The following is a 16,159-nucleotide window of genomic DNA, read 5'->3' on the forward strand; positions in this document are numbered from 1 at the left end:
TTTACTTGATTAAACTTATTTCACCCTCACTTGAAATCAATTCAAGTTGAAGAATTAAACAGTAACAGAATAAATCTAATATAGATGGCAAAAGAAATTTATCAGCTGCAGGAAGGCCGCCATACTGAGTTATGACTTGATGAAATAAGATTAAGCAATTATCTTCCATGTGTTTGTATATTTATTTTCAAATAACACAAAACTTTCAAATCATATACTCTGACTAAATACCGTTGCCCTTGGCAAATATTTAAGGTACAATTACAAACAAACTCTAAACGCCAACATGCGCACTGTCTGTTCATTCCAAAGATCATTTTGTTAAATGTTTGGTTTGAAACTAAGAGACACAACTAGAATTCCTGTGGTTCTGAAGATAAGACATCTGCCATTCCTAAAAATCTGTGCTGGAATCCCTAGTAACCATTCACTAAGCTCTCTCGTCACCAGTGTGAGAAGACATGAGAGTAATGAGTCCTACATCACAGAAGCTACGAAGCAGGCCCAGAAGGCAGAAGTATTGACAACATAAAGCTGGACCAAGATTTTCTTCTATTTCCTTTACCTGCCCTGGACTCCTAAACACAAACAAAAAACAACACTTAGCCTGCTACATTTCTTATAGCTCTAATACTGAATCTCAAAAGACCCAACACTACTTAAACTAACTTAATTTGTCAAGGAAATTTAGTACTTCCAAAGCTAAAGTTTTCATGTTTAAACCTAAGAGGAGTCAATGATTTTGTAGCACCAGGAGTCACTATGGTGCAATGCTAAGAACCCTGGGCTAAAGAGACAAAGAGAACCGGGTTCTAATCCCAGTCTGCCACTAACTTTCTGTATGAAAGTCTATTCATCTATCCATCAAAAAAACAGAGATGGGAGAGCCTTCTGATGTGTAAAATAGATTTCCAACTAGTATAAGGATCAAAGGATGGCAATAAAAACTAACCGAACTTTAAGGGTTGAAAAGTGATTTTTTTTTAATACCCACACACAACACATGTAATGTATGTACATGTATATACACACAAATGTATATATATATATATACACATATATGTGCATAAGTATGAGTGTGTATAAATATACGCACGCACACAATCTCATTTGAAACTGAGGCAGAAAGAGGTTAAGAGACTTGCCAGAATCAAACACTGAAGTGTCTGGGGAAGGATTCGAATTCATCTCTTCTTGATTCCAACTGCAGGCAAAGCTCTATCTATTATGCCACCCAACTGCCTATCACAAGGATCATAGATTTACAGCTGAAAGGACCATACAGAGTCTGGGGTCCAAGCCCTTTTTACTGGAGAGGAAAGTGAGGTCAGAGACGTTAAATGGCTTTCCCATGATCACAAAGCTAGTAAGCAGCAGAGGCAGACTAAGAACCAGGGTTTCAAAAGCAGTATTCCTTCTACTACATGCATCAGTGAGTTAGCTGATTGTGTGTTCGTCCTTCATTGCCAAAGAAGACCCTGCCATCAGAGAGATGACGACATGACTTGCACTTGACTTTGTTTTGAGGGAGGGAGGGCTGTGCAGGTCACCAGCCTCACTTCTCCTCCAGAGCCATTTCCAGTGACCAGATATTCCTCAGGATGGCTGGAGTTAAGTGACTTGCCCAAGGTCACACAGCTAGTGAGTGCCAAGTGTCTGAGGTGAGATTTGCACTCAGGTCCTCCTGACCCCTGCGCTGGGGCTCTATCCACTGCACCACCCAGCTGCCCCAAGTTAGTTGATAATCATTTATCTAGTACTAGTTGCCAAGCAATGTCTTAATGTATGTTTTTAGAAAATATGAAGCAATTTTTAAAATTCTTGTTGGTAGAAGACTTTTATGTTACTTTTCTTCCTCTTGAAAAACTGAATAACCGCCCTTCTGACTACCCTAAAATGTTTTTCCTTCTTGAATATCTTTCTAAGTAAAAAGCTGGGAGTGCCCATACAATTCCATAAAAGGTTCTTTTTTTTCCTATTTCCATGATAAAATATTGAAAGAGCTTTCAAAGGAACATAAAAACCACTCCACTTTAGTGTTACCTATAATTTCCTACCACAAGTTGAAATGGCCAGTTCCTATGCTTTAATGAAAAAAAAAACCAACCCTCTGAACTTCCTCAAAATCCCTCTGATGATACATCATATTCCTATGCTAAAAAAACAAAAACCAAAGCTTCTCACATCCTCCTTGTTGTGTTTGCCTAGGATTGTCTGGCTCTAAGGGTGACACGAAGCTGCGTCCTCATGATGTTGCTCTGTCCTAGGGCTTCCTGTGCTCAGCAGAGCACGTTCCTCTTTCTTCCATTCATTCAGCCAATGGGGTCTTTCCTTTTCAATAGGCAAAGTACTCAGCTCTAGCGAACAAGAGCTTTCCTTCTACTCAAGACTATGCTCACTGTGACTGCTTTTCTTGCATTCATAGAACAATAACCCCCTCCCTCCACCCCAAGAACTTTCCCTACGACAAAGGAAAGTCCTAAAGTTATCATGTGTCAAAATTACTATAAACAATGCCCTGGACACCTTAAATACTGAGTGGCATCCCCTCCCCCCAACACACATAGATACTTTAAATAAGAGCGACACTGTTTGTCCAATCATTCTTTAGAGGAAAGAGCACTGGTTTTGGGTTTTTTTTGTCAGAAGCCACGTGTTTGCTGCTCTACCAAGGCGCAAGTTCAAGGGCCCCAGTTTTCCACCCTCAGAATCAGGGGGCTGGATGCATTGACCCCTGTAAGATTCCTTCAGTTTCTGTGATTTCCTACTAATTATTATTGTCCAAGGATTCTTTTATCCTCTTTCCAGTCTCTTCTTTTTTTCAAGCCTAGAAAGAAGTTAAATATTAAACTCTCTAGAAGCCTTGTTCTCCATATTAATAATAATAAAATGAGACATTTATATCTGCCTTAATGTTTACAAAGTACTTGAAGTACATTATCTCATTTGAAAAGCAGTAATAATAACTGACATTTATACAGCACTTTAAAGTTTACAAAGAACATTACAGAGATGATCTCATTTGATCTCCACAACAACCCTGTGAAGGGAGGTAGGAGAAGTGATCATTATCCCCATTAAACAGATGAGGAAATTGATTTCATCCGTGAAGTGATGCTCCTCGCAGAGCAAGGAAGTCTCGGAGGCTGGAGACCAACCCAGACCTTTTCTAAAGTCAAGGTTCTTTCTCTGTACTGCACTGCTTCTCTGGGAATTAACCAGTCACTGCAGTTTTATATTCCATTACTACCAATTCTTCCATTTTCTTTCAAGGGTTACAGACTTTCCTAGGAAAGAGATACCATGCTTCATTATCCAACCAAAAACAGACACAATGTTAGCTTTTCAAATTTATCTTTCTACTCCAACTGTAAGGATACATGGTATCATTTTGAGTTATAAGGCCCAACCTCTTTAAATAAATTAGTGCACATGCTACAACAAATGAAAAATGACAACTTTTTTCTTCTTTCTCACTCTTGTTCTGAACTAAGCTAGTAAGCTCTCCTTTCAAAATCTTTTGCACTTATCACACACCATGCAGGCAACAACTGCCTTTCTCAAAGGGTAAAACTCAAATTTCTGATATGAATTTAAACAAGGACATGTACTTTCAGACTGTATATGCAGACAATTCAGCTATGCATTCAAAAAATTATTAATGTCAACTGAATATATATCTACAAATTGTACTGTTATGTGCTAAAGATAATGCGAAGATAAATAAAGCAATGTACGCTCCCAAAAGGAGTTTATCATCTAGTAGAGATGCTAAAACACATACACAAGTAACTTTAACAAAATACAGAAAACTATCTTACACAGAACTTTGTAAATGAAGATCTCTTTGTAAGGAAAACAAAAACCTCATGTAACCACATGATGGTACATGCACTATTAATGCCTGCTGGTGGAGAAAATACATGACAAAAAATTACTTTAAATTTTTATTTTATCAGTAACAACATCTACCTATAATTGAAATATCTGGGCAGATCTATATGTCATGGAGGTCAGAGGATTTAAGATCTAGTATCTAGTAGGTATGGAAAGCAAGGGGAATTGTGCCAATAACCTTTATCAATTTTGTAGTGTGTCTGACATGGTCAGTAATTGTTATATGTGTTTTATATCTTTAGAGGAATCCCTTTCCATGTTCCAAGTTGAGAATGAGAAGTGGTTAGGTTGTAGAAGGTTGAAACAATGGAAAGAAAAGGAAGAAGGACCAGTAAACATTTTAAATAACAGGTATGAAGTTCTTTCTTTCCCAGGAAGCACTAGATACCATCTCAGGAGGAAGCATCTTCTGCTACAAGGGAAGTATGGCAGATATAGTAAAGCCATAAGATGAGAGGTCATCAATACCACTCAGAGGAAGAAAAGGCAGGGAATACTGGTGGGTGACTTCATGCTGAAGGGTACTAAGGTAGACATTTGTTGTCTTGACAATAATAAAAAGGTCTTCTTTCTTCTTAGAATATGTATCCAGAATGTGACAAAGAGGTTCCTAAGCCTTTTCAAACATGAAAGCTAATACTCAGGTTGCTGGGGATTATGATGGCCTGGGTAAGAAACTGTGCCTCTCAGGATCACAGGTGGTGTTTTTCTCACTGCTACTGAGTGAAAAGCAGGGGCTTTTGAGGAGAAAAGCAGTTTTTGAAAGGAAAAAGGTAATTAAGAAGATGGTGGATGAGGACGGGGTTTCTATTTCTGAACCATGGCTTGAAACATAGCTCTTGGAAAGAAAGGGAGTGAACTGAATAAGGCTGGTTAAAATATACTTGTCTTGAAAATATGATTAAGAGGGCTTTAAACTGTATAGTGTATAGGGAACAGGAGGCAGACCAGATTGTAGAATAGAAGTATTTGTGTATGTGTGTGCACACGCAAATCAGCCTGGGAAGATAGGCTGGAGCCTGACAGTGAGGGGTTTTTAATGCCAAAATAAGTTTATTATTTGCCCTGAAGGCAATGGGGAGCCATGGTCCTGACTTGAAAAACAAAATGGAAAGATATACTCAGACCTACACTTCAGGAATATCCATATGGCAATTGTGTGGAATGTGGATTAGAGAGGAGAGAAAGTGGATGGAGGGAGACCAATGTCACCTACTGTGATAGTCCGGGCCAAGAAGCGGTAAGGACCTGAATAAAGATGCATTAATATTAGATCATAGGAAAGGACAAACAAGAGAAATGCTGAGAAAGTATAACTGATAAAACCTGGCAGAGATGAAGAGGATTGAGGGAGGGGCGCTGGTCACTGAGAGTGAAGATTTGGGAGGACAGGGCTGTGAACCTGGGAGACTGACAATGGTGCTGCTACGGACAGAATTAGCCAATTCAGCACAAGGGGTTGGTTTAGAGAGAAAAAGAATGGGTTTAGTTTTAGATATGTTGAGTTTGTGAAGGCTCTGGCATGTAAGCAGAGATGACCAGCAGGCAGCTTGAAATACTGGAGATACGCAGTGGTTGAAAGTAGTTATGATAAACATCTGCATAGAAATGATCATGAAATACAAGGGCACTAGAAAGTACTGACATACACCTGCTTTAGACCACTTGGACAGAAGAATGAAATAGATGAGGAGCTTGGAAAACAAATCACAAACTTAGTAGGAACATGATACATTAATGAATGAGGGAGCTGAATTGTCTAAGCATGTTTTGGAATTCTCCCTACTAAAAGCACCTCGTAAATTCTTGATTTTCTTTGATAAAAATGAATTTATTTTTTCAAATGATACAGGAAATGAAGAAGGAACTCCAGTTGCAGACCTGATTGTAACAAGAAGGAATTAAGTTGCCAAAAAAAAAAGATAACGGGAACCTTGCAGAGCAGAAAGCACTCCACCTCACAACTTCTGATAGGAAACAAGAGCATACAGCTGACTCCTTTACCTTCCGTTGTCCTCAAGGACGGTAAAAAAGAAACAGAAGACCAGTATCAGTAGCAAATAAATACTGATACAATAAAAGAAATAAATAAAATGATTGGCCAAGAGATCATAGCAATACATCCAAAAATATTCATTACAGCCAAGTTGGATTTAAACTAGGAATACATTTCGTAAAACAATTAGCATGACAAATCATATGAACAATAAAAAAGCAAAACAACCACATGACTATATCAACAGATACAGAAAAGTCCTCAGATAAAAACACACTAAAAAGCACGGAAATGAAAGTGACTCTGCCTAATGTGCTCGAAAGCACTGATCAAAAATCAAGAGCTAGATTATCTGTAATGAGGAAACCCTGGAAATGTTCCCAATAAAATTAGAAGTGAAGCATGGAGGGGAGGAGAGGGAATAAGCAGGCACCGTGCTAAGGGCTTTACAAATGTTATCTCATTTGACCATTACAGAAGCTCTGGATGCCGTTATTATCCCTATTTTATAGCTGATGAACTTTCAGCGACTTGCTCAAGGTCGTACAGCTTTTAAGTGTCTGAGGCTCGACCAGAACCTTCGTCTTCATGTCTCGAGGACCAGAGTTCTGCCCAAAGTCATCATTATCTGATACAGTACTAGAAATAGTAGTTATAGCAATAAGTCAAGAAAAAGAAATCGAGGGAAGAGTATCGTCAAAGACTGATAGGATGATTTCCCTAAGAAACCTTACATAAGGTTAAATAAGACAAAATAAGGCTATAATCATTAATACCTTTATATTTTACTAAAAAGAGTCAGGAATAACGGACAGAAAGAGAAACACCATTTCAAGTAGTAACAAAATGCTCCTGGAGCTCTGTGCTCTGATGATGGGATGTAGGCTTTATCTTCCTCATTTCCAAGCCTACCATACCATTTCCTGGTCATATCCAAGTCATGGCACCATGAACACACATACCCTGATATATACTGTCTAGCCCTATTGGAATAAAAGTACCTGGAGGACAGGGAGTGTCTTACTTGTTTCCTATTTGTATCCCTAGCTCTTATAGCAGTGTCTGATACAAAACAAGTGCTTAATAAATACCTTTTTCATTCATTTATTCCACATCTGGGAGGTAACATAACACAAATACAATTATGGAAAATATGGAAAAATGCCTACATACTTAACTAAATTTTAAAAGTTTATGTATGAGCCATGCTTATAAAAATGACAATACTAATAAGCACCAGCTTTAAAAAAAAAAAGCCATAGCAGTCAATACTCTTAGGAAATAAATTTATGAAATGAGAGATAACAGTAATAATGTATATAGAAAAGTAAAAATGTCAAGAATCTCAAGGGAAAGCATGTTTTTAAAGAAAGGGGCTACAGCGTGACTGTGTTTCAAAATATAACGTGGTAATTACCAAAAACAATCTGGTATCAGATCAAAAACAGAAAGGTATATCAGTGGGACAGACTAGATACACAAGATTTAGAAGCGAACATTACCAGCCATCTAACACTTGATAAATCCAATCTACTGAGGAAGATACTCTTCAACAAAAATGTCTGGGAAAATTTGGTTTAGATCTAGGTATAAAGACTGGTACTATAAACAAATTAGGGAAGCAAGGAATAGTGTTATTTGTCAGATTTATGGAGAATGGAGAAATTTTTGACTAAACAAGAGATAGAGAACATTATGAAGTGCAAAATGGATAATTTTGATTACATTAAATTGAAAAGTTTTTGCACAAACAAACCAATGCAACCAAGATTAGGAGGGGAGCGGAAAACTGGAAAAGAATTTTTGCAACTAGAGTCTATGATAAAGGCCTCATTTCTAAAATATATAGAGAACTGAGTCAAATGTACAAGAATACAAGTCATTCCCCCAAATGATAAATGGTCAAAGGATTTGGACAGTTTTGAGGAAGAAATTAAAGACATCTATAGCTATATGAAAAATGCTCTAAGTCACTATTGACTAGAGAGATGCAAATCAAAACGACTCTGAGGTACCACATCACACCTATCAGATTGGCTAACATGATAAAACAGGAAGATGATAAGTGTTGGGGAGGATGTGAGAAAATTGGAACGCTGATTAAAAGTCTCACACTGTACCCTGAATCTATCCTCTCTTTGTCAGGAGGTGGGTAGCTATCTTCACCACTGGTCCTCTAGAATCAATGGTGCTCACTGCATTGATCAGACCTTTGAGACTGTTGAAAGTTATTTATTTTGATAGTGTCATACAAATGGTGTTTTCTGGTTCTACTAATTTCATTCTTCATCAGTTTGTACAAGTCTTTCCACATTTTTCTGAAGTCATCTATTTCCTCATTTCTTAGAGCACAATAACATTGCATTACATTCATATTATAGTCTGTTCAGCCATTCCCCGATGGATGGGCATCCCTTTAGTATCCACTTCTGTGCTACCACAAAAAAGAGCTGCTATAAATATACTTCTGTATATAGAAAGTTCTTTCTCATCTGATCTCTTTGGAATATAGATCGAGTAGTGTTATAGATTGCTCAAAGACCATGCACTGTTTAGCCACTTTTGCTGCATAACTCTAAGTTGCTTTGCATAATTGTTGCAACTCATCAACACTATATTAATGTACTGTAATCGTCCTCTAAGAGGTAACATGGACCTGGTTCAGAGAAATGGCAGGAGGAATGCAAAGAAGATGGAAACGAAATACAACTGAGAATCAGCAGAATATATCTAACTAGCACTCAAACTTATGCTTTCTTCAGCTTAAAGTCAAATACATACCACCATTTTCTAAGAAAAATCCAATGTACCTTTTAAAATAACTGAAAAGCCAAAAGAAATCTATTACAGATGTGAGTTATTTCTTGGCAAACTGAATCCAATAACTGAAAATAAATGGGCAATCTGGCTTGTATCCTCATTGTTACTTTTTATCTAAATAATTTATGCATAATGAGAATTACACTGATGGCCTGAGAAACAAATACAAAATAAAAACAGCGCAAATTCTATGGTATTATGCCAGAGGGCCTAAGGCCTTGTCCTGAAGGTACCCTTAAATTTCCTCGGTCATATTCCATTTTCACAAGATACTCCAATATAAGCACATTACAGCTACCTAAACTGGAGCACACCTCTAATTATGCAGTAAACAGCAAGTGATTAGTCTTGCCCTATGCTTGGAGTTCTAGGGTATATGAAATATGAGCTTTGGTTTGTGAAAGCTCATACTGAGCTTCTCCTACAACAAAAGATTATAGGAACCAGGCATCACGTTCTAGTAACAGAAACGAACACAATTCAGGAGGAAACGGACAACTATCAAATCATTTTCATGAAATTAGTTGAGTTTAAATTAATTTGTAAAGAAAAACTTAACTGGTGGAGAGCAATGTTCTGTGTTTTATCCTTGAAAAGCATCTGTGTGACTTCATTTTTCCCTCTGCCCCCACCATGCTTTCATGGTGGGCACCACCAGATTTGAGTCATTGCATAAAAGTTTCAACAGCTCTTTGGACAGTTCATCTTCAAAAAGTTCAAACTTTAAAGGAGAGTGAAATTGATTTTGTTTGATTTTGAACCCTGATTCTTTGTGAGTCATGTTCCAGATTAAAAGAGGCCTATGAGGCACAAATGGGAGAAAGATTTTTTTATGCACATCTCTGGATAACTCCCATTCATCTTCTAGGTGTCTCATGCTTTAAACTGTACAGGAGGTCTATGATCATAATACTGCAACTATTTAAAATGGATTCACAGTGCAACGAGTACCAGGAGAAGTAAGCACTCCTCTGTCCCAAGGGAAACCGACATGAATGTTAATACATTAGTCACAGGGGGCCTCAAAGGAAGCTTGAAAACTGCCTGCTGTGCTGGAAGGCCTAATCAAATGAGCACTAAGCCAGAACAATGTAACTGATTGGTGTTGTCTAAATGATGGGACAGGAACTCGAGGATCAATGGGGGGTGGGGGGTTGTGCAAGAGGAGGACAGAAGGAAAAAGGAAACAGGAGAGCCAGAAAACCTGACCCTAGTTACTTAGTATCGGAAATAATACTGACAGCACTGAGAAAAGGTATTACTGATTGAATGCAGATCATAAGAACTTACTTGTTCAATTAATTAGATCTAATAGGAAGAACACCAGAGGAAAATGAGAGGGTTGTATAGGAGAAGATAAAATGCATTTCCTTATCCATCTAAAAGAAACTAAGCAAACCAAAGATAAAGCATTTTATAGGTTTGAGTATTAGATAAAAATAATAGCTAAAATAAAAGGGAAAAATGCAAATACTTCACTAAAAGTTGGCAACTTAAGGTGCCTAACATACCCTCAAACAGTTGTGTGTGTATGTGTATGTGTTTGTGTGTGCATGTGTATAAACACACATACATATGTGTATATGTGTAGGTAATGGGCACAGGGAAAGATAATAAGAGGGGTGGAGGAAAGACTAGGCTGTGAAACACAAGAGAGTCTGAAAGGCCAAGTGGATAGTAACAGACAAGTTTTCAAAATGGCAGCCGGATGGGAGAAGGAGGCACTTGGGGGCACAAAGAAGGCCAAAAATGAAAATCAGAAGAAGGGGTTTATTGAGAGACATTTGGACAAGAATGTAGCAAACTACCAAGAGATAGAATAATTTACTGCACTGCTCCTAGAATGTGGGTAGTGCCAAGACCAACTAATTGATGACAATGCAGCCTCAGAAAAATGGCACTCCCTGTAGCTTTCAGGGTCAAGTGGCAGTGGGCCAGGGTCACTTGTATTGCATGAAACTGGATTAGATTCTGAAAAGAGTGAACTCTACCAGGCTTCTTAGATTCAAAAACAGAAATGGAATAAAACTGGTTAGAAGCAAGTGACCTTTCATTTATTAGGTACATAGCAAAAGGTGAAGTAACAGAGAGTAGATCTTCCCCAATGGGAATTCTGGCAACAGCAGTGAACTGGAAAACAAGAATGCGTTCCTAAGAAGCAGTTTATTTCTTTCCCCTAGCAGAAACAGCTACTATTAATAAGAGTGAACTGTGCTCTGTGTACAAAAAAAAACAGGTGTTTGCTAAGTCATAGGTCTACCTGAAACACATCAACTTCATTCACAGAAAGACCTAATGGAGAATTAACTATATATGGTGGAGGTCATAGTCATAACCAACAACGAAGACACAGGCAATGGGCGTGAGGGCTTTTTTTACCTTAAGTTTCTTTCTGTGTGAAGAGGGAGGCTGCAAATCATTGACTTCTACCTCAACTGTCTATAAATCAGACTTCCTTTTTTCTCCATCAAAAGAACAAAGATTTCTAAGAGTAAAATTTAGGTTTAAAAAAACCCACTAATGATGTGCCTCTAACCCAGGGAAGAACGGAGAATCAGAGTCTGGAAGCTGGAAGGAACTTCAATGGGCTGTTTAATCAGCTCCATGCCCTGGATGAACCCTCACTACAACATGCCCCACAAATGGTTATCCACCCTCTAGCTGAAGACATCTGAAAAGGAGGAGCCCATCACCTCTCAAGACATTCCATTCCACTTCTAGATGGTTATATATAATTATTAGAAAGTTATTACTGATATCAAACCTAAACTTGCTTCTTTGCAACTTCCACCCAATATGGCTCCTGGAAAACACAAATTCTTTATATAGCTCCTATAAACTATTTCTGCTTTAACAAAAATGTCAAGCAGTCATCTTAAAGGGAATTAAGAGAAATTATGTTACTTGACAGCGAAAAGATTCCAAAAGCTGGAGCTGATCAAGGAGCAAAACAAACAGAATTACTTGTAACTATTTGTAACTATTAACTGGAACTGACTACTGTACTATACCAAGACTTAGAGATGGATACTAATTAAAATTAATGAATAACAAGGCTCACTAAATCAGCTAGTGAGGCTCAGGAGGTATAGGCACAGTGAATGGCTAGTTTACCAGCCACCACGTTTGGATGGTAATATGTGCATAAATAGAGAAAGTGTAAATGGTACCAGAAAAAAAATGGAAAAAAGCAAGTGTACTAGACCAAGAATGCGGAAGGTCTGCGTTGGAAATAACACAATTGAGAGGAGACTGAGGATTGGAAGGAAGGAAGGAGCAAGGAAGGAGGGGAGGGAAGAAAGAAAGAAAAGTGAAAAAGCACCAGGAATTAATTACTAACCAAGATGACCACTTTTCCATCCATGTTTTTACTCAGAATAATCTACACACACATTAAGGGCATTAGAAAGGAACAGCTGAGTTTTTGCAAATGGTATTTCAGAGCAGATCACATCTTTACCATTGTACAACTGGCAGAAAGACAGACGGTAAACAAGATCACATGCACTTAATGTCTGTCAAGGGAAAAAAATAAAAGCATGCAATTCAAAAAACCATCACCTTTAAAGGGTCTTATCCAACAATGTGGCTCCCATGCTTATGGCAGAAATATGTTAAGATTCAACAGCCATAAACTTTGGCTCACAAGCCCTATGTCATTATCAAGTCAGTCACAAAACAGAGACAAAAGATCATCAAAAATGTTCGCCATTGTCATGGATGGGATCCAGTGCTGAGTCCAAGCTGAAGATGGATTGTTTACAGATAGTGGGGTCCTCTGGATGTTCTTGTGCATTCTGACTCAGAATCACCATATAGAAGTCGTTAATATTTTTATGTGTCATGGATTCTTTTGACAGTCTGGTAAAGGCTATGGACTCTTAGAATATTTTAAAAAATTGGTAACTGAAGGCAAAGCTAAATTTCTCAGAATATATATATGTATACTTATACATATATATTCATAACTAAATGTAATACTAAATTTTAGACAGTGACAATAAAGATATAATTTCTTCTCACCCAATTTTACAGAGTACCCACAATCTGTCCAGAGAGTTCATGGACCCCCAAAATTAAGAACCTCTCTTGTGGAACATTTTAAAGGATATTCATGATCACTCAAAGTTTGGCCTACCTAACCAAACAAACAAAAGCAAGGAGATAAATACCTATTATCTCAACTATGGTATGTGCTTGAGTAGACAACCAGAGACTTGTCCATCTTCATAATGACAGATACTGAAAATGGACCATGAGATCAGTTGAAAATTGAATAGGGGGAAAAGAGTGGGATAGATTGCCATTGGAAAACAGCCAAGGTCTTTAGATGACCCAAACTTTTCCATGAAACAAAGAGAAAATCTTTTTAACATCAACGCTGTTCTAGTGGCCTTAAATGGTTGGCCGTTAGGCATGAAATAATAACAGGATGTTAACAGCCCCTACCTCCCAGGACTGTGTTGAGGATAAAATGAGATAATATTTGTAAAGTGCTGTATAAATGATTGCTGTTAATAGTTTTCTTCTGTAGTTGGCACTTAAAACTTAATGTAGACAAACGACCTCATGTGTTTAATCTTACTACACAAAGACCCCAATTTAAAAATAAGTGTAGAGACAACAATCCTAGAAAACAAGAGATCTATGTTTTAAACCACAGTTCTTTCATTATGTGACTTTGGCCAGAATTTTTGAATTGGAAGGGACCTTAGGTAACACCTAACTCAATCCTCTCCTTTTGCAAGTGATGAAAATAAAACCCGGATATGGTCAAAACCACAGTGGATGACAAATCAAAGACAAAAGACCCAGGTTTTCTTATTTCTAGCTCAGCTATGCTTACTTAACCTTCAGGATCAGTCTCTTTATCTAAAAAATGTGGTCCCTTCACAGCTCTTGAATTCTCTGGTTCTGGTATTTTGGTTTCCAGAATCAACAAATGACCCTTTTCTCTTCTTGTATGGAAAGAGGAATTAAGGTTGATTCTAACACTGAGAGATAACGGTCATGCCAGGCCCAGTTGCTGTCTCAGAAAAGGGCTACAGCAAATAAACTAGAGAGAAATGCAAAGGTTAGTAACTGACCCAATTTCAGTCATAAGCATTAAATTAAAATCATAAGCCAAGGGAAAAAAAAAATTAGTGACTCACTACAGAATTCTTCCCAGCCAGACGATAAAATACTCCTGTTTTCAATCTGTTAAAACATTAAGTACCAACTAAGTTTTAAAACTGACTCTCAGAATTTTATATGATTCCCATTCCATGCCAAACAAGGGCCTTTACCTTCTAGAGTTTGACACAATAACAAGGAATGAGGCATTTCCCCTTGTACATAACAAAGAAAGAGAGGCAACATGGTTCAACAGAGTAAGTTGGTCTTAGGAGTCGGTATGATCACAGTTCTAAGCCCAAATCCTGCATCTGACCCACTCTAACCAAAGCACATAACCTCTCACTGAATGAATGAAGCATTAATTAAGCTACATGTGTAAAGCACTATACTAAGTTGCAGGGAAACAAAATTTCCTTTTCTATTTCTAGCCTTTTCTAGACTGTCCCTGCTCTCAAGGAGCTCACCTTCTAATCGGGGAGACAATACGCATGGAAAGTTTTAGCTCCAAGCCTGAGGGAAAGGTCCTATTCCTTAGGGTATAGCAGCAAAGCAGATGCTAACGAATCTTATTTAATGTCATGTCTACTCATAAAACACTATCCACTTCTGATGCTGAACCATTTGACGGTGCCAGGGACTTTGATAAGAACTTTTTTGGGGTCTTCCAAAGCATCTTCAGGGCACTGGCCTGGAAGCATTGCACTTCCCAATGCGTTGGGGTTCAGGGTCCTGGGCTGGCTCCATTAGAGCATAAGAGAAGATGGCAGCCAACGTGGATGTTGTGGTGATGGTTTGATATGCCCTGCCTGATACATGCTGCCTCCTCCGGTTTCTCCTTCAGGAATGCCTTGCTGTTTCAGGTAGGTTAGTTTGCCTACCCTTTACATGGTAGTTTGTTAGAGATTGCCCCCAGACCACTCTCTGACATTATCAGTTGCAAAATAGTTGCTGATTTCCACTAGTATAAGTTCTCTTGATGATAACTTCCCAAATCAATGAAATCATGGGTCCTGAATATTCCCTTGCCCCTATCTCCCCCGGTACAGAGATAGAGCCTGGACCTGGGATTTTATTAGTATAGAAAATTCCTGAGTAAACTCCTGACACTAATACAAATTAGCATCTTCCCTGCAAGTTAATAGTATTCCAGGGCTATCAAGAGCCCCAGGAGGTCGTGAACCAGGGTCACACAGCCAATATCTATCCAAGGTACAACCTGAACCCACATCTTTAACCACACCAACTCTGAACCAAAACCAAAACACTTCACTGCCAAACGAACTATCAAAAAATATAAGCTCTTGAATTTTTTTTACTGACTTTCCATTCAAGAAAAGGTGACAGGAAATTTATTCTGAGAGAAATACTGGGAGTATTTAGCCCCTCAACTAACTGAATGGTCCAACCAATTTAGTTTTCTTCTCAAAAAGTGACTGTGGAAGGTGTGCTTAATATAAAACTTTGAAGAACTGAGGAAAGAAAAAAAATCAGGTTATCGTTATTATTTTAACTTGTCACCAAAACAAAACATCCTTAGTTCTGCAACATGTCCGATTAGCAGAAGGCAAAAATCATTCTGATTGCCAAATAAATGGGCTCTGCTTTGATGTTCTTCATTTTCTACAGAAAACCATTCATTAGTATTAAGCTTTTTACTTTTCCAAAGTGTATTTATATTTACTGGTTTCATTCAAGTCTTAAAAAACAGACTGATCATGATATTTCAAACTCATTTGGAGGTTTCCCAGTGGTTAACATTTCTGTATTGTTACGATTAATATTTTTCAAGTGTAAGATCTGAGAGAAGGTTAAATGGAAAGAATATTTTAGCTTAATTTCATCACACACAGTAATTCTGTTGTCATTTTCCAAAAAAGACAAAAAAATACAGAAGCATACTAATCATCAGATGAGGAAAATATTCTAATACAGGAAAACATCACCTAGCTGGTAAAAACGTGTAACTTTTCCCAGAGCTCGAAGATTAGTAAGTCATTCAAGCTATTCAGCCAAAGACTACATTTGAGAAATAAGCACACATTCTCCCTTGGTGAGCCCATCTATTTCCAAGTCTTCAATTATCAGCCCTGTGCAGATAACTTCCAAGTCTAGGCATCTAGTCTTGATCTCTCAATTCCAACTGTTTGCTGGAGGTCACTGGATATTCTACTGCCATCTCACCTTCATCATATCCCCAAATAAACTCATCTCTCCTACTTACCCCAATCACCCCCTAGAGTTCCTTCCAATTTTCCTATTTTTTCTGAGAGCACCATCATTTCCCCAGTGTTGAAAAGTTCTTCTTGAGTCCTCATCCCCCCATCCAAT

The 16,159-nt window shown here is 38.0% G+C and overlaps 1 protein-coding gene across 8 annotated transcripts in view; it reads right to left on the bottom strand.

Annotated features, from left to right (window-relative positions):
- The window catches only part of LOC140501459 (transducin-like enhancer protein 1), a 111,876-nt gene that overhangs the window by 14,167 nt on the left and 81,550 nt on the right, over positions 1 to 16,159 (bottom strand). The window lies entirely within an intron of this gene.

Source organism: Notamacropus eugenii, chromosome 1 (assembly GCF_028372415.1).
Source record: "Notamacropus eugenii isolate mMacEug1 chromosome 1, mMacEug1.pri_v2, whole genome shotgun sequence".
Lineage (NCBI taxonomy): Eukaryota > Metazoa > Chordata > Mammalia > Diprotodontia > Macropodidae > Notamacropus > Notamacropus eugenii.